The sequence below is a fragment of the Cylas formicarius genome, unplaced genomic scaffold (assembly GCF_029955315.1).
Source record: "Cylas formicarius isolate icCylForm1 unplaced genomic scaffold, icCylForm1.1 PGA_scaffold_12__32_contigs__length_19106922, whole genome shotgun sequence".
Lineage (NCBI taxonomy): Eukaryota > Metazoa > Arthropoda > Insecta > Coleoptera > Brentidae > Cylas > Cylas formicarius.
Window position 1 is genome coordinate 3,329,738 of NW_026844225.1, and position 25,511 is coordinate 3,355,248.

Here is a 25,511-nt window from a genome sequence, read left to right on the forward strand (position 1 = left end):
TCGAAACCTACCTACTGCAAACTACCATTGTTTTGCTTGAAATATAATTTTTGTAATTAGCAGCTCAGCCCTGAAAATTTTGTCAATTATGGGGATTGAGTGCATAAATTTATAATAATAAAATGCTCTTATATTTCAAATGCATGGCACATCACCAGAAATGTTTCTAATTTCAAACAGATTTATAACTGGTCTGTCGGTTAAGGCGTCTGACTTGAAATCAGATTCCCTATGGCAGCGTAGGTTCGAAAGCTACCTATTGCAATCGGCCATTGCTTTGCTTGAAATATAAATTTTGTAATTAGCAGCTCAACCCAGATAATTTTGTCAGTTATTAGGATTGAGTGCATAAATTTATAACAATATAATGTCCTTATATTTGAAATGCATGGCACATCAAAAGAAATGGTTCTGCTTTCAAACAGATTTATCACTGGTCTGTCGGTTAAGGCGTCTGACTAGAAATCAGATTCTTAATGGCAGCGTTAGGTTAGAAACATACCTACTGCAAACGGCCATTGTTTTGCTTGAAATATAATTTTTGTAATTAGCAGCTCAGCCCAGAAAATTTTGTCATTTATGGGGATTGAGTGCGTAAATTTAAAACAATATAATGCCCTTATATTTCAAATGTATGGCACATCACCAGAAATAGTTCTGCTTTCAAACAGATTTATCACTGGTCCGTCGGTTAAGGCGTCTGACTAGAAATCAGATTCTTTATGGCAGCGTAGGTTAGAAACCTACCTACTGCAAACGACCATTGTTTTGCTTGAAATATAATTTTTGTAATTAGCAGCTCAGCCCAGAAAATTTTGTCAATTACGGGGATTGAGTGCATAAATTTATAACAATAGAATGCCCTTATATTTCAAACGCATTGCACACCAACAGAAATGGTTCTGCTTTCAAACAGATTTAGCCCTACTCTGTCGGTTAAGGCGTCTGACTGGAAATCAGATTCTCTATGGCAGCGTAGGTTCGAAACCTACCTACTGCAAACGGCCATTGTTTTGTTTGGAATATATAATTTTTAATTAACAGCTCAGCCCAGAAATTTTTGTTCAATATGGGGATTGAGTGCATAAATTTATAAAAATATAATGGCCTTATATTTCAAACGCATGGCTCATCACCAAAATAGTTCGACTTTCATACAGATTTAGCCTTGATCTATCGGTTAAGGCGTCTAACTTGAAATCAGATTCTCTATGGCAGCGTGGGTTCGAAACCTACCTACTGCAAACTACCATTGTTTTGCTTGAAATATAATTTTTGTAATTAGCAGCTCAGCCCTGAAAATTTTGTCAATTATGGGGATTGAGTGCATAAATTTATAATAATAAAATGCTCTTATATTTCAAATGCATGGCACATCACCAGAAATGTTTCTACTTTCAAACAGATTTATAACTGGTCTGTCGGTTAAGGCGTCTGACTTGAAATCAGATTCCCTATGGCAGCGTAGGATCGAAACCTACCTATTGCAATCGGCCATTGCTTTGCTTGAAATATAAATTTTGTAATTAGCAGCTCAACCCAGAAAATTTTGTCAGTTATTAGGATTGAGTGCATAAATTTATAACAATATAATGCCCTTATATTTCAAATGTATGGCACATCACCAGAAATAGTTCTGCTTTCAAACAGATTTATCACTGGTCAGTCGATTAAGGCGTCTGACTTAGAAATCAGATTCTTTATGGCAGCGTAGGTTAGAAACCTACCTACTGCAAACAGCCATTGTTTTGCTTGAAATATAATTTTTGTAATTAGCAGCTCAGCCCAGAAAATTTGGTCAATTAAGGGGATTGAGTGCATAAATTTATAACAATATAATGCCCTTATATTTGAAATGCGTGGCACATCACCAGAAGTAGTTCTGCTTTCAAACAGATTTATCCCTGGTCAGTCGGTTAAGGCGTCTCACTAGAAATCAGATTCTCTGTGGCAGCGTAGTTTCGAAACCTACCTACTGCAAACGACCATTGTTTTGCATGAAATATATTTTTTGTAATTAGCAGCTCAGACCAGAAAATTTTGTCAATTAAGGGGGTTGAGTGCATAAATTTATAACAATATAATGCCCTTATATTTTAAATGCACGGCACATTACCAGAAATAGTTCTGCTTTCAAACAGATTCATCCCTGGTCAGTCAGTTAAGGCGTCTCACTAGAAATCAGATTCTCTATGGCAGCGGGGTTCGAAATCAACCTACTGTAAACGGCCATTATTTTGTTTGAAATATAATTTTTGTAATTAGCAGCTCAGCCCAGAAAATTTTGTCAATTAAGGGGATTGAGTGCATAAATTTATAACAATATAATGCCCTTATATTTGAAATGCGTGGCACATCACCAGAAGTAGTTCTGCTTTCAAACAGATTTATCCCTGGTCAGTCAGTTAAGGCGTCTCACTAGAAATCAGATTCTCTGTGGCAGCGTAGTTTCGAAACCTACCTACTGCAAACGGTCATTGTTTTGTTTGGAATATATAATTTTTAATTAACAGCTCAGCCCAGAAATTTTTGTTCAATATGGGGATTGAGTGCATAAATTTATAAAAATATAATGGCCTTATATTTCAAACGCATGGCTCATCACCAAAATAGTTCGTATTTCAAACAGATTTAGCCTTGATCTATCGGTTAAGGTGTCTAACTTGAAATCAGATTCTCTATGGCAGCGTGGGTTCGAAACCTACCTACTGCAAACTACCATTGTTTTGCTTGAAATATAATTTTTGTAATTAGCAGCTCAGCCCTGAAAATTTTGTCAATTATGGGGATTGAGTGCATAAATTTATAATAATAAAATGCTCTTATATTTCAAATGCATGGCACATCACCAGAAATGTTTCTACTTTCAAACAGATTTATAACTGGTCTGTCGGTTAAGGCGTCTGACTTGAAATCAGATTCTCTATGGCAGCGTAGGTTCGAAACCTACCTATTGCAATCGGCCGTTGCTTTGCTTGAAATATAAATTTTGTAATTAGCAGCTCAACCCAGAAAATTTTGTCAGTTATTAGGATTGAGTGCATAAATTTATAACAATATAATGCCCTTATATTTCAAATGTATGGCACATCACCAGAAATAGTTCTGCTTTCAAACAGATTTATCACTGGTCAGTCGATTAAGGCGTCTGACTAGAAATCAGATTCTTTATGGCAGCGTAGGTTAGAAACCTACCTACTGCAAACAGCCATTGTTTTGCTTGAAATATAATTTTTGTAATTAGCAGCTCAGCCCAGAAAATTTGGTCAATTAAGGGGATTGAGTGCATAAATTTATAACAATATAATGCCCTTATATTTGAAATGCCTGGCACATCACCAGAAGTAGTTCTGCTTTCAAACAGATTTATCCCTGGTCAGTCGGTTAAGGCGTCTCACTAAAAATCAGATTCTCTGTGGCAGCGTAGTTTCGAAACCTACCTACTGCAAACGACCATTGTTTTGCTTGAAATATATTTTTTGTAATTAGCAGCTCAGCCCAGAAAATTTTGTCAATTAAGGGGATTGAGTGCATAAATTTATAACAATATAATGCCCTTATATTTTAAATGCATGGCACATTACCAGAAATAGTTCTGCTTTCAAACAGATTCATCCCTGGTCAGTCAGTTAAGGCGTCTCACTAGAAATCAGATTCTTTATGGCAGCGGGGTTCGAAATCAACCTACTGTAAACGGCCATTATTTTGTTTGAAATATAATTTTTGTAATTAGCAGCTCAGCCCAGAAAATTTTGTCAATTAAGGGGATTGAGTGCATAAATTTATAACAATATAATGCCCTTATATTTTAAATGCATGGCACATTACCAGAAATAGTTCTGCTTTCAAACAGATTGATCCCTGGTCAGTCAGTTAAGGCGTCTCACTAGAAATCAGATTCTCTATGGCAGCGGGGTTCGAAATCAACCTACTGTAAACGGCCATTATTTTGTTTGAAATATAATTTTTGTAATTAGCAGCTCAGCCCAGAAAATTTTGTCAATTAAGGGGATTGAGTGCATAAATTTATAACAATATAATGTCCTTATATTTGAAATGCATGGCACATCACCAGAAATGGTTCTGCTTTCAAACAGATTTATCACTGGTCTGTCGGTTAAGGCGTCTGACTAGAAATCAGATTCTTTATGGCAGCGTAGGTTAGAAACCTACTTACTGCAAACGGCCATTGCTTTGCTTGAAATATAAATTTTGTAATTAGCAGCTCAACCCAGAAAATTTTGTCAGTTATTAGGATTGAGTGCATAAATTTATAACAATATAATGTCCTTATATTTGAAATGCATGGCACATCACCAGAAATGGTTCTGCTTTCAAACAGATTTATCACTGGTCTGTCGGTTAAGGCGTCTGACTAGAAATCAGATTCTTTGTGGCAGCGTAGGTTAGAAACCTACCTACTGCAAACGGCCATTGTTTTGCTTGAAATATATAATTTTTAATTAACAGCTCAGCCCAGAAATTTTTGTTCAATATGGGGACTGAGTGCATAAATTTATAAAAATATAATGTCCTTATATTCGAAATGCATGGCACATCACCAGAAATGTTTCTACTTTCAACGAGATAGTTCGACTTTCAAACAGATTTATCCTTGGTCTATCGGTTAAGTTGTCTGACTCGAAATCAGATTCTCTATTTCAGCGTAGGTTCGAATCCTACCTGCTGCAAACGACCATTGTTTTGTTTAAAATATATATTTTTAAATTAACAGCTCAGCTCAGAAATTTTTCTCAAATATGGGGTTGAGTGCATAAGTTTATAAAAATATAATGGCCTTTTATTTCAAACGCATGGCTCATCACCAAAATAGTTTGAATTTCAAACAGATTTAGCCTTGTTCTATCGGTTAAGGCGTCTAACTTGAAATCAGATTCTCTATGGCAGCGTGGGTTCGAAACCTACCTACTGCAAACTACCATTGTTTTGCATGAAAGATAATTTTTGTAATTAGCAGCTCAGCCCAGAAAATTTGGTCAATTATTAGGATTGAGTGCATAAATTTATAATAATATAATGCTCTTATATTTCAAATGCATGGCACATCACCAGAAATAGTTCTGCTTTCAAACAGATTTATCACTGGTCAGTCGGTTAAGGCGTCTGACTAGAAATCAGATTCTTTATGGCAGCGTAGGTTAGAAACCTACCTACTGCAAACATCCATTGTTTTACTTGAAATATAATTTTTGTAATTAGCAGCTCAGCCCAGAAAATTTGGTCAATTAAGGGGATTGAGTGCATAAATTTATAACAATATAATGCCCTTATATTTGAAATGCGTGGCACATCACCAGAAGTAGTTCTGCTTTCAAACAGATTTATCCCTGGTCAGTCGGTTAAGGCGTCTCACTAAAAATCAGATTCTCGGTGGCAGCGTAGTTTCGAAACCTACCTACTGCAAACGACCATTGTTTTGCTTGAAATATAATTTTTGTAATTAGCAGCTCAGCAAAGAAAATTTTGTCAATTAAGGGGATTGAGTGCATAAATTTATAACAATATAATGCCCTTATATTTTAAATGCACGGCACATTACCAGAAATAGTTCTGCTTTCAAACAGATTCATCCCTGGTCAGTCAGTTAAGGCGTCTCACTAGAAATCAGATTCTCTGTGGCAGCGTAGTTTCGAAACCTACCTACTGCAAACGGCCATTGTTTTGTTTGGAATATATAATTTTTAATTAACAGCTCAGCCCAGAAATTTTTGTTCAATATGGGGATTGAGTGCATAAATTTATAAAAATATAATGGCCTTATATTTCAAACGCATGGCTCATTACCAAAATAGTTCGTATTTCAAACAGATTTAGCCTTGATCTATCGGTTAAGGCGTCTAACTTGAAATCAGATTCTCTATGGCAGCGTGGGTTCGAAACCTACCTACTGCAAACTACCATTGTTTTGCTTGAAATATAATTTTTGTAATTAGCAGCTCAGCCCTGAAAATTTTGTCAATTATGGGGATTGAGTGCATAAATTTATAATAATAAAATGCTCTTATATTTCAAATGCATGGCACATCACCAGAAATGTTTCTACTTTCAAACAGATTTATAACTGGTCTGTCGGTTAAGGCGTCTGACTTGAAATCAGATTCCCTATGGCAGCGTAGGTTCGAAACCTACCTATTGCAATCGGCCATTGCTTTGATTGAAATATAAATTTTGTAATTAGCAGCTCAACCCAGAAAATTTTGTCAGTTATTAGGATTGAGTGCATAAATTTATAACAATATAATGCCCTTATATTTGAAATGCGTGGCACATCACCAGAAGTAGTTCTGCTTTCAAACAGATTTATCCCTGGTCAGTCGGTTAAGGCGTCTCACTAAAAATCAGATTCTCTGTGGCAGCGTAGTTTCGAAACCTACCTACTGCAAACGACCATTGTTTTGCTTGAAATATATTTTTTGTAATTAGCAGCTCAGCCCAGAAAATTTTGTCAATTAAGGGGATTGAGTGCATAAATTTATAACAATATAATGCCCTTATATTTTAAATGCATGGCACATTACCAGAAATAGTTCTGCTTTCAAACAGATTTATCCCTGGTCAGTCAGTTAAGGCGTCTCACTAGAAATCAGATTCTCTATGGCAGCGGGGTTCGAAATCTACCTACTGTAAACGGCCATTGTTTTGTTTGAAATATAATTTTTGTAATTAGCAGCTCAGACCAGAAAATTTTGTCAATTAAGGGGATTGAGTGCATAAATTTATAACAATATAATGCCCTTATATTTTAAATGCATGGCACATTACCAGAAATAGTTCTGCTTTCAAACAGATTCATCCCTGGTCAGTCAGTTAAGGCGTCTCACTAGAAATCAGATTCTCTATGGCAGCGGGGTTCGAAATCAACCTACTGTAAACGGCCATTATTTTGTTTGAAATATAATTTTTGTAATTAGCAGCTCAGCCCAGAAAATTTTGTCAATTAAGGGGATTGAGTGCATAAATTTATAACAATATAATGCCCTTATATTTGAAATGCGTGGCACATCACCAGAAGTAGTTCTGCTTTCAAACAGATTTATCCCTGGTCAGTCAGTTAAGGCGTCTCACTAGAAATCAGATTCTCTGTGGCAGCGTAGTTTCGAAACCTACCTACTGCAAACGACCATTGTTTTGCTTGAAATATAATTTTTGTAATTAGCAGCTCAGCCCAGAAAATTTTGTCAATTAAGGGGATTGAGTGCATAAATTTATAACAATATAATGCCCTTATATTTGAAATGCGTGGCACATCAGCAGAAGTAGTTCTGCTTTCAAACAGATTTATCCCTGGTCAGTCGGTTAAGGCGTCTCACTAGAAATCAGATTCTCTATGGCAGCGGGGTTCGAAATCTACCTACTGTAAACGGCCATTGTTTTGTTTGAAATATAATTTTTGTAATTAGCAGCTCAGCCCAGAAAATTTTGTCAATTATGGGGATTGAGTGCATAAATTTATAATAATATAATGCTCTTATATTTCAAATGCATGGCACATCACCAGAAATGTTTCTACTTTCAAACAGATTTATCACTGGTCTGTCGGTTAAGGCGTCTGACTAGAAATCAGATTCTTTATGGCAGCGTAGGTTTGAAACCTACCTATTGCAATCGGCCATTGCTTTGCTTGAAATATAATTTTCGTAATTAGCAGCTCAACCCAGAAAATTTTGTCAGTTATGAGGATTGAGTGCATAAATTTATAACAATATAATGTCCTTATATTTGAAATGCATGGCACATCACCAGAAATGGTTCTGCTTTCAAACAGATTTATCACTGGTCTGTCGGTTAAGTCGTCTGACTAGAAATCAGATTCTTTATGGCAGCGTAGGTTAGAAACCTACCTACTGCAAACGGCCATTGCTTTGCTTGAAATATAAATTTTGTAATTAGCAGCTCAACAAAGAAAATTTTGTCAGTTATTAGGATTGAGTGCATAAATTTATAACAATATAATGTCCTTATATTTGAAATACATGGCACATCACCAGAAATGGTTCTGCTTTCAAACAGATTCATCCCTGGTCAGTCAGTTAAGGCGTCTCACTAGAAATCAGATTCTCTATGGCAGCGGGGTTCGAAATCTACCTACTGTAAACGGCCATTATTTTGTTTGAAATATAATTTTTGTAATTAGCAGCTCAGCCCAGAAAATTTTGTCAATTAAGGGGATTGAGTGCATAAATTTATAACAATATAAGGCCCTTATATTTGAAATGCGTGGCACATCACCAGAAGTAGTTCTGCTTTCAAACAGATTTATCCCTGGTCAGTCAGTTAAGGCGTCTCACTAGAAATCAGATTCTCCATGGCAGCGGGGTTCGAAATCCACCTACTGTAAACGGCCATTGCTTTGCTTGAAATATAATTTTCGTAATTAGCAGCTCAACCCAGAAAATTTTGTCAGTTATGAGGATTGAGTGCATAAATTTATAACAATATAATGTCCTTATATTTGAAATGCATGGCACATCACCAGAAATGGTTCTGCTTTCAAACAGATTTATCACTGGTCTGTCGGTTAAGGCGTCTGACTAGAAATCAGATTCTTTATGGCAGCGTAGATTAGAAACCTACCTACTGCAAACGGCCATTGTTTTGCTTGAAATATAATTTTTGTAATTAGCAGCTCAGCCCTGAAAATTTTGTCAATTAAGGGGATTGAGTGCATAAATTTATAACAATATAATGCCCTTATATTTGAAATGCATGGCACATCACCAGAAATACTTCTGCTTTCAAACAGATTTATCCCTGGTCAGTCGGTTAAGGCGTCTGACTAGAAATCAGATTCTCTGTGACAGCGTAGTTTCGAAACCTACCTACTGCAAACGACCATTGTTTTGCTTGAAATATAATTTATGTAATTAGCAGGTCAGCTCAGAAAATTTTGTCAATTAAGGGGATTGAGTGCATAAATTTATAACAATATAATGCCCTTATATTTGAAATGCATGGCACATCACCAGAAATACTTCTGCTTTCAAACAGATTTATCCCTGGTCAGTCGGTTAAGGCGTCTGACTAGAAATCAGATTCTTTATGGCAGCGTAGATTAGAAACCTACCTACTGCAAACGGCCATTGTTTTGCTTGAAATATTATTTTTGTAATTAGCAGCTCAGCCCAGAAAATTTTGTCAATTATGGGGATTGAGTGCGTAAATTTATAACAATATAATGCCCTCATGTTTCAAATGCATGGCACATCACCAGAAATAGTTCTGCTTTCAAACAGATTTATCACTGGTCAGTCGGTTAAGGCGTCTGGCTAGAAATCAGATTCTTTATGGCAGCGTAGGTTAGAAACCTACCTACTGCAAACGGCCATTGTTTTGCTTGAAATATAATTTTTGTAATTAGCAGCTCAGCCCAGAAAATTTTGTCAATTATGGGGATTGAGTGCATAAATTTATAACAATATAATGCCCTTATATTTGAAATGCATGGCACATCACCAGAAATGGTTCTGCTTTCAAACAGATTTATCACTGGTCTGTCGGTTAAGGCGTCTGACTAGAAATCAGATTCTTTATGGCAGCGTAGATTAGAAACCTACCTACTGCAATCGGCCATTGTTTTGCTTGAAATATAATTTTTGTAATTAGCAGCTCAGCCCAGAAAATTTTGTCAATTAAGGGCATTGAGTGCATAAATTTATAACAATATAATGCCCTTATATTTGAAATGCATGGCACATCACCAGAAATATTTCTGCTTTCAAACAGATTTATCCCTGGTCAGTCGGTTAAGGCGTCTGACTAGAAATCAGATTCTCTGTGGCAGCGTAGTTTCGAAACCTACCTACTGCAAACGACCATTGTTTTGCTTGAAATATAATTTATGTAATTAGCAGGTCAGCCCAGAAAATTTTGTCAATTAAGGGGATTGAGTGCATAAATTTATAACAATATAATGCCCTTATATTTTAAATGCATGGCACATCACCAGAAATAGTTCTGCTTTCAAACAGATTTATCACTGGTCAGTCGGTTAAGGCGTCTGGCTAGAAACCAGATTCTTTATGGCAGCGTAGGTTAGAAACCTACCTACTAATTTTTGTAATTAGCAGCTCAGCCCAGAAAATTTTGTCAATTATGGGGATTGAGTGCGTAAATTTATAACAATATAATGCCCTTATATTTCAAATGCATGGCACATCACCAGAAATAATTCTACTTTCAAACCGATTTAGCCCTACTCTGTCGGTTAAGGCGTCTGTCTAGAAATCAGATTCTCTATGGCAGCGTAGGTTCGAAACCTACCTACTACAAACGACCATTGTTTTGCTTGAAATATATAATTTTTAATTAACAGCTCAGCCCAGAAATTTTTGTTCAATATGGGGATTGAGTGCATAAATTTATAAAAATATAATGTCCTTATATTCGAAATGCATTATGGGGATTGAGTGCGTAAATTTATAACAATATAATGCCCTCATGTTTCAAATGCATGGCACATCACCAGAAATAGTTCTGCTTTCAAACAGATTTATCACTGGTCAGTCGGTTAAGGCGTCTGGCTAGAAATCAGATTCTTTATGGCAGCGTAGGTTAGAAACCTACCTACTGCAAACGGCCATTGTTTTGCTTGAAATATAATTTTTGTAATTAGCAGCTCAGCCCAGAAAATTTTGTCAATTATGGGGATTGAGTGCATAAATTTATAACAATATAATGCCCTTATATTTGAAATGCATGGCACATCACCAGAAATGGTTCTGCTTTCAAACAGATTTATCACTGGTCTGTTGGTTAAGGCGTCTGACTAGAAATCAGATTCTTTATGGCAGCGTAGATTAGAAACCTACCTACTGCAATCGGCCATTGTTTTGCTTGAAATATAATTTTTGTAATTAGCAGCTCAGCCCAGAAAATTTTGTCAATTAAGGGCATTGAGTGCATAAATTTATAACAATATAATGCCCTTATATTTGAAATGCATGGCACATCACCAGAAATATTTCTGCTTTCAAACAGATTTATCCCTGGTCAGTCGGTTAAGGCGTCTGACTAGAAATCAGATTCTCTGTGGCAGCGTAGTTTCGAAACCTACCTACTGCAAACGACCATTGTTTTGCTTGAAATATAATTTATGTAATTAGCAGGTCAGCCCAGAAAATTTTGTCAATTAAGGGGATTGAGTGCATAAATTTATAACAATATAATGCCCTTATATTTTAAATGCATGGCACATCACCAGAAATAGTTCTGCTTTCAAACAGATTTATCACTGGTCAGTCGGTTAAGGCGTCTGGCTAGAAACCAGATTCTTTATGGCAGCGTAGGTTAGAAACCTACCTACTAATTTTTGTAATTAGCAGCTCAGCCCAGAAAATTTTGTCAATTATGGGGATTGAGTGCGTAAATTTATAACAATATAATGCCCTTATATTTCAAATGCATGGCACATCACCAGAAATAATTCTACTTTCAAACCGATTTAGCCCTACTCTGTCGGTTAAGGCGTCTGTCTAGAAATCAGATTCTCTATGGCAGCGTAGGTTCGAAACCTACCTACTACAAACGACCATTGTTTTGCTTGAAATATATAATTTTTAATTAACAGCTCAGCCCAGAAATTTTTGTTCAATATGGGGATTGAGTGCATAAATTTATAAAAATATAATGTCCTTATATTCGAAATGCATGGCACATCACCAGAAATGTTTCTACTTTCAAACAGATTTAGAACTGGTCTGTCGGATAAGTCGTCTGACTAGAAATCAGATTCTCTATGGCAGCGAGGTTCGAACCTAACTATTGCAAACGACCATTGTTTTGCTTGAAATATAATTTTTGTAATTAGCAGCTCAGCCCTGAATATTTTGTCAGTTATGAGGATTGAGTGCATAAATTTATAAAAATATGATGTCCTTATATTTGAAATGCATGGCACATCACCAGAAATTGTTCTGCTTTCAAACAGATTTATCACTGGTCTGTCGGTTAAGGCGTCTGACTAGAAATCAGATTCTTTAAGGCAACGTAGGTTTGAAACCTACCTACTGCAAACGGCCATTGTTTTGCTTGAAATATAATTTTTGTAATTAGCAGCTCAGCCCAGAAAATTTTGTCAGTTATGAGGATTGAGTGCATAAATTTATAACAATATAATGTCCTTTTATTTGAAATACATGGCACATCACCAGAAATTGTTCTGCTTTCAAACAGATTTATCACTGGTCAGTCGGTTAAGGCGTCTGACTAGAAATCAGATTCTTTATGGCACCGTAGGTTCGAAACCTAACTATTGCAAACGACCATTGTTTTGCTTGAAATATAATTTTTGTAATTAGCAGCTCAGCCCAGAAAATTTTGTCAATTATGGGGATTGAGTGCATACATTTATAACAATATAATGCTCTTATATTTGAAACACACCAGCACATCACCAGAAATAGTTCTGCCTTCAAACAGATTTATCCGTGGTCTGTCGGTTAAGGCGTCTGACTAGAAATCAGATTCTCTATGGCAGCGTAGTTTCGAAACCTACCTACTACAAACGAGCACTGTTTTGCTTGAAATATAATTTTTGTAATTAGCAGCACAGCCCAGAAAATTTTGTCAATTATGGGGATTGAGTGCATAAATTTATAACAATATAATGCCCTTATATTTGAAATGCATGGCACATCACCAGAAATAGTTCTACTTTCAAACAGATTTAGCCCTGGTCTGTCGGTTAAGGCGTCTGAGTAGAAATCAGATTCTCTATGGCCGCGTAGGTTCGAAACCTACCTACGGCAAACGACCATTGTTTTGCTTCAAATATAATTTTTGTAATTAGCAGCTCAGCCCAGAAAATTTTGTCAATTATGGGGATTGAGTGCGTAAATTTATAACAATATAATGCCCTTATATTTCAAATGTATGGCACATCACCAGAAATAGTTCTGCTTTCAAACAGATTTGTCACTGGTCAGTCGGTTAATGCGTCTGACAAGAAATCAGATTCTTTATGGCAGCGTAGATTAGAAACCTACCTACTGCAAACGGCCATTGTTTTGCTTGAAATATAATTTTTGTAATTAGCAGCTCAGCCCAGAAAATTTTGTCAATTAAGAGGATTGAGTGCATAAATTTATAACAATATAATGCCCTTATATTTGAAATGCATGGCACATCACCAGAAATAGTTCTGCTTTGAAACAGATTTATCCCTGGTCAGTCGGCTAAGGCGTCTGGATAGAAATCAGATTCTCTGTGGCAGCGTAGTTTCGAAACCTACTTACTGCAAACGACCATTGTTTTGCTTGAAATATAATTTGTGTAATTAGCAGGTCAGCCCAGAAAATTTTGTCAATTAAGGGGATTGAGTGCATAAATTTATAACAATATAATGCCCTTATATTTTAAATGCATGGCACATCACCAGAAATAGTTCTGCTTTCAAACAGATTTATCCCTGGTCAGTCAGTTAAGGCGTCTGACTAGAAATCAGATTCTCTATGGCAGCGGGGTTCGAAATCAACCTACTGTAAACGGCCATTGTTTTGTTTGAAATATAATTTTTGTAATTAGCAGCTCAGCCCAGAAAATTTTGTCAATTATGTGGATTGAGTGCATAAATTTATAACAATATAATTTCCTTATATTTCAAACGCATGGCACACCAACAGAAATGATTCTGCTTTCAAACAGATTTATCACTGGTCTGTCGGTTAAGGCGTCTGACTAGAAATCAGATTCTTTATGGCAGCGTAGGTTAGTAACGTACCTACTGCAAACGGCCATTGTTTTGCATGAAATATTATTTTTGTAATTAGCAGCTCAGCCCAGAAAATTTTGTCAATTATGGGGATTGAGTGCGTAAATTTATAACAATATAATGCCCTCATGTTTCAAATGCATGGCACATCACCAGAAATAGTTCTGCTTTCAAACAGATTTATCACTGGTCAGTCGGTTAAGGCGTCTGGCTAGAAATCAGATTCTTTATGGCAGCGTAGGTTAGAAACCTACCTACTTCAAACGGCCATTGTTTTGCTTGAAATATAATTTTTGTAATTAGCAGCTCAGCCCAGAAAATTTTGTCAATTATGGGGATTGAGTGCATAAACACATCACCAGAAATGTTTCTACTTTCAAACAGATTTAGAACTGGTCTGTCGGTTTAGTCGTCTGACTAGAAATCTTATTATCTATGGCAGCGAGGTTCGAAACCTACCTACTGCAATCTACTATTGCTTTGCTTAAACATGTATTTTTTATTAACAGCTAACATAATGTCAGAAAATGCAAATTTGCGAATTGAGTGCATAAAATTCTGAAAATGTAATGTCCGTATAATTCAATCGCATGGCACACCACCAGAAATAGTTCGACTTTCAAACAGATTTAGCCTTAGTCTGTCGGTTAAGGCGTCTGACTAGAAATCAGATTCTCCATGGCAGCGTAGGTTCGAAACCAACCTGCTGCAAACGACCATTGTTTTGCTTGAAATATAATTTTTGTAATTAGCAGCTCAGCCCAGAAAATTTTGTCAATTATGAGGATTGAGTGCATAAATTTATAACAATATGATGCCCTTATATTTGAAATGCATGGTACATCACCAGAAATGGTTCTGCTTTCAAACAGATTTATCACTGGTCTGTCGGTTAAGGCGTCTGATTTGAAATCAGATTCTTTATGGCAGCGTAGGTTAGAAACTTACCTACTGCAAACGGGCATTTTTTTGCTTGAAATATAATTTTTGTAATTAGCAGCTCAGCCCAGAAAATTTTGTCAATTATGGGGATTGAGTGCATACATTTATAACAATATAATGCTCTTATATTTGAAACACACCAGCACATCACCAGAAATAGTTCTGCTTTCAAACAGATTTATCCGTGGTCTGTCGGTTAAGGCGTCTGACTAGAAATCAGATTCTCTATGGCAGCGTAGTTTCGAAACCTACCTACTGAAAACGACCAATGTTTTGCTTGAAATATAATTTTTGTAATTAGCAGCACAGCCCAGAAAATTTTGTCAATTATGGGGATTGAGTGCATAAATTTATAACAATATAATGCCCTTATATTTGAAATGCATGGCACATCACCAGAAATAGTTCTACTTTGAAACAGATTTATCCCTGGTCAGTCGGTTAAGGCATCTGACTAGAAACCAGATTCTCTATTACAGCGTAGGTTCGAAACCTACCTACTGCAAACGACCATTGTTTTGCTTGAAATATAATTTTTGTAATTAGCAGCTCGGCCCAGAAAATTTTGTCAATCATGCTCTTATAATTCAAATGCATGGCACATCACCAGAAATAGTTCTACTTTCAAACAGATTTAGCCCTGGTCTGTCGGTTAAGGCGTCTGAGTAGAAATCAGATTCTCTATGGCCGCGTAGGTTCGAAACCTACCTACGGCAAACGACCATTGTTTTGCTTGAAATATAATTTTTGTAATTAGCAGCTCAGCCCAGAAAATTTTGTCAATTATGGGGATTGAGTGCATACATTTATAACAATATAATGCTCTTATATTTGAAACACACCAGCACATCACCAGAAATAGTTCTGCCTTCAAACAGATTTATCCGTGGTCTGTCGGTTATGGCGTCTGACTAGAAATCAGATTCTCTATGGCAGCGTAGGTTCGAAACCTACCTACTGCAAACGACCATTGTTTTGCTTGAAATATAATTTTTGTAATTAGCAGCTCTGCCCAGAAAATTTTGTCAATCATGTGGATTGAGTGGGTAAGTTTATAACAATATAATGCTCTTATAATTCAAATGCATGGCACATCACCAGAAATAGTTCTACTTTCAAACAGATTTAGCCCTGGTCTGTCGGTTAAGGCGTCTGAGTAGAAATCAGATTCTCTATGGCCGCGTAGGTTCGAAACCTACCTACGGCAAACGACCATTGTTTTGCTTGAAATATAATTTTTGTAATTAGCAGCTCAGCCCAGAAAATTTTGTCAATTATGGGGATTGAGTGCGTAAATTTATAACAATATAATGCCCTTATATTTCAAATGTATGGCACATCACCAGAAATAGTTCTGCTTTCAAACAGATTTGTCACTGGTCAGTCGGTTAATGCGTCTGACAAGAAATCAGATTCTTTATGGCAGCGTAGATTAGAAACCTACCTACTGCAAACGGCCATTGTTTTGCTTGAAATATAATTTTTGTAATTAACAGCTCAGCCCATAAAATTTTGTCAATTAAGAGGATTGAGTGCATAAATTTATAACAATATAATGCCCTTATATTTGAAATGCATGGCACATCACCAGAAATAGTTCTGCTTTCAAACAGATTTATCCCTGGTCAGTCGGTTAAGGCGTCTGAATAGAAATCAGATTCTCTGTGGCAGCGTAGTTTCGAAACCTACTTACTGCAAACGACCATTGTTTTGCTTGAAATATAATTTATGTAATTAGCAGGTCAGCCCAGAAAATTTTGTCAATTAAGGGGATTGAGTGCATAAATTTATAACAATATAATGCCCTTATATTTTAAATGCATGGCACATCACCAGAAATAGTTCTGCTTTCAAAGAGATTTATCCCTGGTCAGTCGGTTAAGGCGTCTGACTAGAAATCAGATTCTCTGTGACAGCGTAGTTTCGAAACCTACCTACTGCAAACGACCATTGTTTTGCTTGAAATATAATTTATGTAATTAGCAGGTCAGCTCCGAAAATTTTGTCAATTAAGGGGATTGAGTGCATAAATTTATAACAATATAATGCCCTTATATTTGAAATGCGTGGCACATCACCAGAAGTAGTTCTGCTTTCAAACAGATTTATCCCTGGTAAGTCGGTTAAGGCGTCTCACTAGAAATCAGATTCTCTATGGCAGCGGGGTTCGAAATCTACCTACTGTAAACGGCCATTGTTTTGTTTGAAATATAATTTTTGTAATTAGCAGCTCAGCCCAGAAAATTTTGTCAATTATGGGGGTTGAGTGCATAAATTAATAATAATATAATGCTCTTATATTTCAAATGCATGGCACATCACCAGAAATGTTTCTACTTTCAAACAGATTTAGAACTGGTCTGTCGGTTAAGGCGTCTGACTAGAAATCAGATTCCCTATGGCAGCGTAGGTTCGAAACCTACCTATTGCAATCAGCCATTGCTTTGCTTGAAATATAATTTTCGTAATTAGCAGCTCAGCCCAGAAAATTTTGTCAATTATGGGGATTGAGTGCGTAAATTTATAACAATATAATGCCCTCATGTTTCAAATGCATGGCACATCACCAGAAATAGTTCTGCTTTCAAACAGATTTATCACTGGTCAGTCGGTTAAGGCGTCTGGCTAGAAATCAGATTCTTTATGGCAGCGTAGGTTAGAAACCTACCTACTGCAAACGGCCATTGTTTTGCTTGAAATATAATTTTTGTAATTAGCAGCTCAGCCCAGAAAATTTTGTCAATTATGGGGATTGAGTGCATAAATTTATAACAATATAATGCCCTTATATTTGAAATGCATGGCACATCACCAGAAATGGTTCTGCTTTCAAACAGATTTATCACTGGTCTGTCGGTTAAGGCGTCTGACTAGAAATCAGATTCTTTATGGCAGCGTAGATTAGAAACTTACCTACTGCAAACGGCCATTGTTTTGCTTGAAATATAATTTTTGTAATTAGCAGCTCAGCCCAGAAAATTTTGTCAGTTATGAGGATTGAGTGCACAAATTTATAACAATATAATGTCCTTTTATTTGAAATGCATGGCACATCACCAGAAATTGTTCTGCTTTCAAACAGATTTATCACTGGTCAGTCGGCTAAGGCGTCTGACTAGAAATCAGATTCTTTATGGCAGCGTAGGTTAGAAACCTACCTACTAATTTTTGTAATTAGCAGCTCAGCCCAGAAAATTTTGTCAATTATGGGGATTGAGTGCGTAAATTTATAACAATATAATGCCCTTATATTTCAAATGCATGGCACATCACCAGAAATAATTCTACTTTCAAACCGATTTAGCCCTACTCTGTCGGTTAAGGCGTCTGTCTAGAAATCAGATTCTCTATGGCAGCGTAGGTTCGAAACCTACCTACTACAAACGACCATTGTTTTGCTTGAAATATATAATTTTTAATTAACAGCTCAGCCCAGAAATTTTTGTTCAATATGGGGATTGAGTGCATAAATTTATAAAAATATAATGTCCTTATATTCGAAATGCATGGCACATCACCAGAAATGTTTCTACTTTCAAACAGATTTAGAACTGGTCTGTCGGATAAGTCGTCTGACTAGAAATCAGATTCTCTATGGCAGCGAGGTTCGAACCTAACTATTGCAAACGACCATTGTTTTGCTTGAAATATAATTTTTGTAATTAGCAGCTCAGCCCTGAATATTTTGTCAGTTATGAGGATTGAGTGCATAAATTTATAAAATATCCTTATATTTGAAATGCATGGCACATCACCAGAAATTGTTCTGCTTTCAAACAGATTTATCACTGGTCAGTCGGTTAAGGCGTCTGACTAGAAATCAGATTCTTTATGGCACCGTAGGTTCGAAACCTAACTATTGCAAACGACCATTGTTTTGCTTGAAATATAATTTTTGTAATTAGCAGCTCAGCCCAGAAAATTTTGTCAATTATGGGGATTGAGTGCATACATTTATAACAATATAATGCTCTTATATTTGAAACACACCAGCACATCACCAGAAATAGTTCTGCTTTGAAACAGATTTATCCCTGGTCAGTCGGCTAAGGCGTCTGGATAGAAATCAGATTCTCTGTGGCAGCGTAGTTTCGAAACCTACTTACTGCAAACGACCATTGTTTTGCTTGAAATATAATTTGTGTAATTAGCAGGTCAGCCCAGAAAATTTTGTCAATTAAGGGGATTGAGTGTATAAATTTATAACAATATAATGCCCTTATATTTTAAATGCATGGCACATCACCAGAAATAGTTCTGCTTTCAAACAGATTTATCCCTGGTCAGTCAGTTAAGGCGTCTGACTAGAAATCAGATTCTCTATGGCAGCGGGGTTCGAAATCAACCTACTGTAAACGGCCATTGTTTTGTTTGAAATATAATTTTTGTAATTAGCAGCTCAGCCCAGAAAATTTTGTCAATTATGTGGATTGAGTGCATAAATTTATAACAATATAATTTCCTTATATTTCAAACGCATGGCACACCAACAGAAATGATTCTGCTTTCAAACAGATTTATCACTGGTCTGTCGGTTAAGGCGTCTGACTAGAAATCAGATTCTTTATGGCAGCGTAGGTTAGTAACGTACCTACTGCAAACGGCCATTGTTTTGCTTGAAACATAATTTTTGTAATTAGCAGCTCAGCCCAGAAAATTTTGTCAATTAAGAGGATTGAGTGCATAAATTTATAACAATATAATGCCCTTATATTTGAAATGCATGGCACATCACCAGAAATAGTTCTGCTTTGAAACAGATTTATCCCTGGTCCGTCGGCTAAGGCGTCTGGATAGAAATCAGATTCTCTGTGGCAGCGTAGTTTCGAAACCTACTTACTGCAAACGACCATTGTTTTGCTTGAAATATAATTTGTGTAATTAGCAGGTCAGCCCAGAAAATTTTGTCAATTAAGGGGATTGAGTGCATAAATTTATAACAATATAATGCCCTTATATTTTAAATGCATGGCACATCACCAGAAATAGTTCTGCTTTCAAACAGATTTATCCCTGGTCAGTCAGTTAAGGCGTCTGACTAGAAATCAGATTCTCTATGGCAGCGGGGTTCGAAATCAACCTACTGTAAACGGCCATTGTTTTGTTTGAAATATAATTTTTGTAATTAGCAGCTCAGCCCAGAAAATTTTGTCAGTTATGAGGATTGAGTGCATAAATTTATAACAATATAATGTCCTTTTATTTGAAATGCATGGCACATCACCAGAAATTGTTCTGCTTTCAAACAGATTTATCACTGGTCAGTCGGTTAAGGCGTCTGACTAGAAATCAGATTCTTTATGGCACCGTAGGTTCGAAACCTAACTATTGCAAACGACCATTGTTTTGCTTGAAATATAATTTTTGTAATTAGCAGCTCAGCCCAGAAAATTTTGTCAATTATGGGGATTGAGTGCATACATTTATAACAATATAATGCTCTTATATTTGAAACACACCAGCACATCACCAGAAATAGTTCTGCCTTCAAACAGATTTATCCGTGGTCTGTCGGTTAAGGCGTCTGACTAGAAATCAGATTCTCTATGGCAGCGTAGTTTCGAAACCTACCTACTACAAACGAGCACTGTTTTGCTTGAAATATAATTTTTGTAATTAGCAGCACAGCCCAGAAAATTTTGTCAATTATGGGAATTGAGTGCATAAATTTATAACAATATAATGCCCTTATATTTGAAATGCATGGCACATCACCAGAAATAGTTCTACTTTCAAACAGATTTATCCCTGGTCAGTCGGTTAAGGCATCTGACTAGAAATCAGATTCTCTATGGCAGCGTAGGTTCGAAACCTACCTACTGCAAACGACCATTGTTTTGCTTGAAATATAATTTTTGTAATTAGCAGCTCGGCCCAGAAAATTTTGTCAATCATGTGGATTGAGTGGGTAAGTTTATAACAATATAATGCTCTTATAATTCAAATGCATGGCACATCACCAGAAATAGTTCTACTTTCAAACAGATTTAGCCCTGGTCTGTCGGTTAAGGCGTCTGAGTAGAAATCAGATTCTCTATGGCCGCGTAGGTTCGAAACCTACCTACGGCAAACGACCATTGTTTTGCTTCAAATATAATTTTTGTAATTAGCAGCTCAGCCCAGAAAATTTTGTCAATTATGGGGATTGAGTGCGTAAATTTATAACAATATAATGCCCTTATATTTCAAATGTATGGCACATCACCAGAAATAGTTCTGCTTTCAAACAGATTTGTCGCTGGTCAGTCGGTTAATGCGTCTGACAAGAAATCAGATTCTTTATGGCAGCGTAGATTAGAAACCTACCTACTGCAAACGGCCATTGTTTTGCTTGAAATATAATTTTTGTAATTAGCAGCTCAGCCCAGAAAATTTTGTCAATTAAGAGGATTGAGTGCATAAATTTATAACAATATAATGCCCTTATATTTGAAATGCATGGCACATCACCAGAAATAGTTCTGCTTTGAAACAGATTTATCCCTGGTCAGTCGGCTAAGGCGTCTGGATAGAAATCAGATTCTCTGTGGCAGCGTAGTTTCGAAACCTACTTACTGCAAACGACCATTGTTTTGCTTGAAATATAATTTGTGTAATTAGCAGGTCAGCCCAGAAAATTTTGTCAATTAAGGGGATTGAGTGCATAAATTTATAACAATATAATGCCCTTATATTTTAAATGCATGGCACATCACCGGAAATCGTTCTGCTTTCAAACAGATTTATCCCTGGTCAGTCAGTTAAGGCGTCTGACTAGAAATCAGATTCTCTATGGCAGCGGGGTTCGAAATCAACCTACTGTAAACGGCCATTGTTTTGTTTGAAATACAATTTTTGTAATTAGCAGCTCAGCCCAAAAAATTTTGTCAATTATGTGGATTGAGTGCATAAATTTATAACAATATAATTTCCTTATATTTCAAACGCATGGCACACCAACAGAAATGATTTTGCTTTCAAACAGATTTATCACTGGTCTGTCGGTTAAGGCGTCTGACTAGAAATCAGATTCTTTATGGCAGCGTAGGTTAGTAACGTACCTACTGCAAACGGCCATTGTTTTGCTTGAAATATTATTTTTGTAATTAGCAGCTCAGCCCAGAAAATTTTGTCAATTATGGGGATTGAGTGCGTAAATTTATAACAATATAATGCCCTCATGTTTCAAATGCATGGCACATCACCAGAAATAGTTCTGCTTTCAAACAGATTTATCACTGGTCAGTCGGTTAAGGCGTCTGGCTAGAAATCAGATTCTTTATGGCAGCGTAGGTTAGAAACCTACCTACTTCAAACGGCCATTGTTTTGCTTGAAATATAATTTTTGTAATTAGCAGCTCAGCCCAGAAAATTTTGTCAATTATGGGGATTGAGTGCATAAACACATCACCAGAAATGTTTCTACTTTCAAACAGATTTAGAACTGGTCTGTCGGTTTAGTCGTCTGACTAGAAATCTTATTATCTATGGCAGCGAGGTTCGAAACCTACCTACTGCAATCTACTATTGCTTTGCTTAAACATGTATTTTTTATTAACAGCTAACATAATGTCAGAAAATGCAAATTTGCGAATTGAGTGCATAAAATTCTGAAAATGTAATGTCCGTATAATTCAATCGCATGGCACACCACCAGAAATAGTTCGACTTTCAAACAGATTTAGCCTTAGTCTGTCGGTTAAGGCATCTGACTAGAAATCAGATTCTCCATGGCAGCGTAGGTTCGAAACCAACCTGCTGCAAACGACCATTGTTTTGCTTGAAATATAATTTTTGTAATTAGCAGCTCAGCCCAGAAAATTTTGTCAATTATGAGGATTGAGTGCATAAATTTATAACAATATAATGCCCTTATATTTGAAATGCATGGTACATCACCAGAAATGGTTCTGCTTTCAAACAGATTTATCACTGGTCTGTCGGTTAAGGCGTCTGACTTGAAATCAGATTCTTTATGGCAGCGTAGGTTAGAAACTTACCTACTGCAAACGGCCATTTCTTTGCTTGAAATATAATTTTTGTAATTAGCAGCTCAGTCCAGAAAATTTTGTCAATTATGGGGATTGAGTGCATACATTTATAACAATATAATGCTCTTATATTTGAAACACACCAGCACATCACCAGAAATAGTTCTGCTTTCAAACAGATTTATCCGTGGTCTGTCGGTTAAGGCGTCTGATTAGAAATCAGATTCTCTATGGCAGCGTAGTTTCGAAACCTACCTACTGAAAACGACCATTGTTTTGCTTGAAATATAATTTTTGTAATTAGCAGCACAGCCCAGAAAATTTTGTCAATTATGGGGATTGAGTGCATAAATTTATAACAATATAATGCCCTTGTATTTGAAATGCATGGCACATCACCAGAAATAGTTCTACTTTGAAACAGATTTATCCCTGGTCAGTCGGTTAAGGCATCTGACTAGAAACCAGATTCTCTATGGCAGCGTAGATTCGAAACCTACCTACTGCAAACGACCATTGTTTTGCTTGAAATATAATTTTTGTAATTAGCAGCTCGGCCCAGAAAATTTTGTCAATCATGTGGATTGAGTGGGTAAGTTTATAACAATATAATGCTCTTATATTTGAAACACACCAGCACATCACCAGAAATAGTTCTGCCTTCAAACAGATTTATCCGTGGTCTGTCGGTTAAGGCGTCTGACTAGAAATCAGATTCTCTATGGCAGCGTAGGTTCGAAACCTACCTACTGCAAACGACCATTGTTTTGCTTGAAATATAATTTTTGTAATTAGCAGCTCGGCCCAGAAAATTTTGTCAATCATGTGGATTGAGTGGGTAAGTTTATAACAATATAATGCTCTTATAATTCAAATGCATGGCACATCACCAGAAATAGTTCTACTTTCAAACAGATTTAGCCCTGGTCTGTCGGTTAAGGCGTCTGAGTAGAAATCAGATTCTCTATGGCCGCGTAGATTAGAAACCTACCTACTGCAAACGGCCATTGTTTTGCTTGAAATATAATTTTTGTAATTAGCAGCTCAGCCCAGAAAATTTTGTCAATTAAGAGGATTGAGTGCATAAATTTATAACAATATAATGCCCTTATATTTGAAATGCATGGCACATCACCAGAAATAGTTCTGCTTTCAAACAGATTTATCCCTGGTCAGTCGGTTAAGGCGTCTGAATAGAAATCAGATTCTCTGTGGCAGCGTAGTTTCGAAACCTACTTACTGCAAACGACCATTGTTTTGCTTGAAATATAATTTATGTAATTAGCAGGTCAGCCCAGAAAATTTTGTCAATTAAGGGGATTGAGTGCATAAATTTATAACAATATAATGCCCTTATATTTTAAATGCATGGCACATCACCAGAAATAGTTCTGCTTTCAAACAGATTTATCCCTGGTCAGTCAGTTAAGGCGTCTGACTAGAAATCAGATTCTCTATGGCAGCGGGGTTCGAAATCAACCTACTGTAAACGGCCATTGTTTTGTTTGAAATATAATTTTTGTAATTAGCAGCTCAGCCCAGAAAATTTTGTCAATTATGTGGATTGAGTGCATAAATTTATAACAATATAATTTCCTTATATTTCAAACGCATGGCACACCAACAGAAATGATTCTGCTTTCAAACAGATTTATCACTGGTCTGTCGGTTAAGGCGTCTGACTAGAAATCAGATTCTTTATGGCAGCGTAGGTTAGTAACGTACCTACTGCAAACGGCCATTGTTTTGCTTGAAATATTATTTTTGTAATTAGCAGCTCAGCCCAGAAAATTTTGTCAATTATGGGGATTGAGTGCGTAAATTTATAACAATATAATGCCCTCATGTTTCAAATGCATGGCACATCACCAGAAATAGTTCTGCTTTCAAACAGATTTATCACTGGTCAGTCGGTTAAGGCGTCTGGCTAGAAATCAGATTCTTTATGGCAGCGTAGGTTAGAAACCTACCTACTTCAAACGGCCATTGTTTTGCTTGAAATATAATTTTTGTAATTAGCAGCTCAGCCCAGAAAATTTTGTCAATTATGGGGATTGAGTGCATAAACACATCACCAGAAATGTTTCTACTTTCAAACAGATTTAGAACTGGTCTGTCGGTTTAGTCGTCTGACTAGAAATCTTATTATCTATGGCAGCGAGGTTCGAAACCTACCTACTGCAATCTACTATTGCTTTGCTTAAACATGTATTTTTTATTAACAGCTAACATAATGTCAGAAAATGCAAATTTGCGAATTGAGTGCATAAAATTCTGAAAATGTAATGTCCGTATAATTCAATCGCATGGCACACCACCAGAAATAGTTCGACTTTCAAACAGATTTAGCCTTAGTCTGTCGGTTAAGGCGTCTGACTAGAAATCAGATTCTCCATGGCAGCGTAGGTTCGAAACCAACCTGCTGCAAACGACCATTGTTTTGCTTGAAATATAATTTTTGTAATTAGCAGCTCAGCCCAGAAAATTTTGTCAATTATGAGGATTGAGTGCATAAATTTATAACAATATAATGCCCTTATATTTGAAATGCATGGTACATCACCAGAAATGGTTCTGCTTTCAAACAGATTTATCACTGGTCTGTCGGTTAAGGCGTCTGACTTGAAATCAGATTCTTAACGGAGGGAAGTTTAGAAACTTACCTACTGCAAACGGCCATTTTTTTGCTTGAAATATAATTTTTGTAATTAGCAGCTCAGCCCAGAAAATTTTGTCAATTATGGGGATTGAGTGCATACATTTATAACAATATAATGCTCTTATATTTGAAACACACCAGCACATCACCAGAAATAGTTCTGCTTTCAAACAGATTTATCCGTGGTCTGTCGGTTAAGGCGTCTGACTAG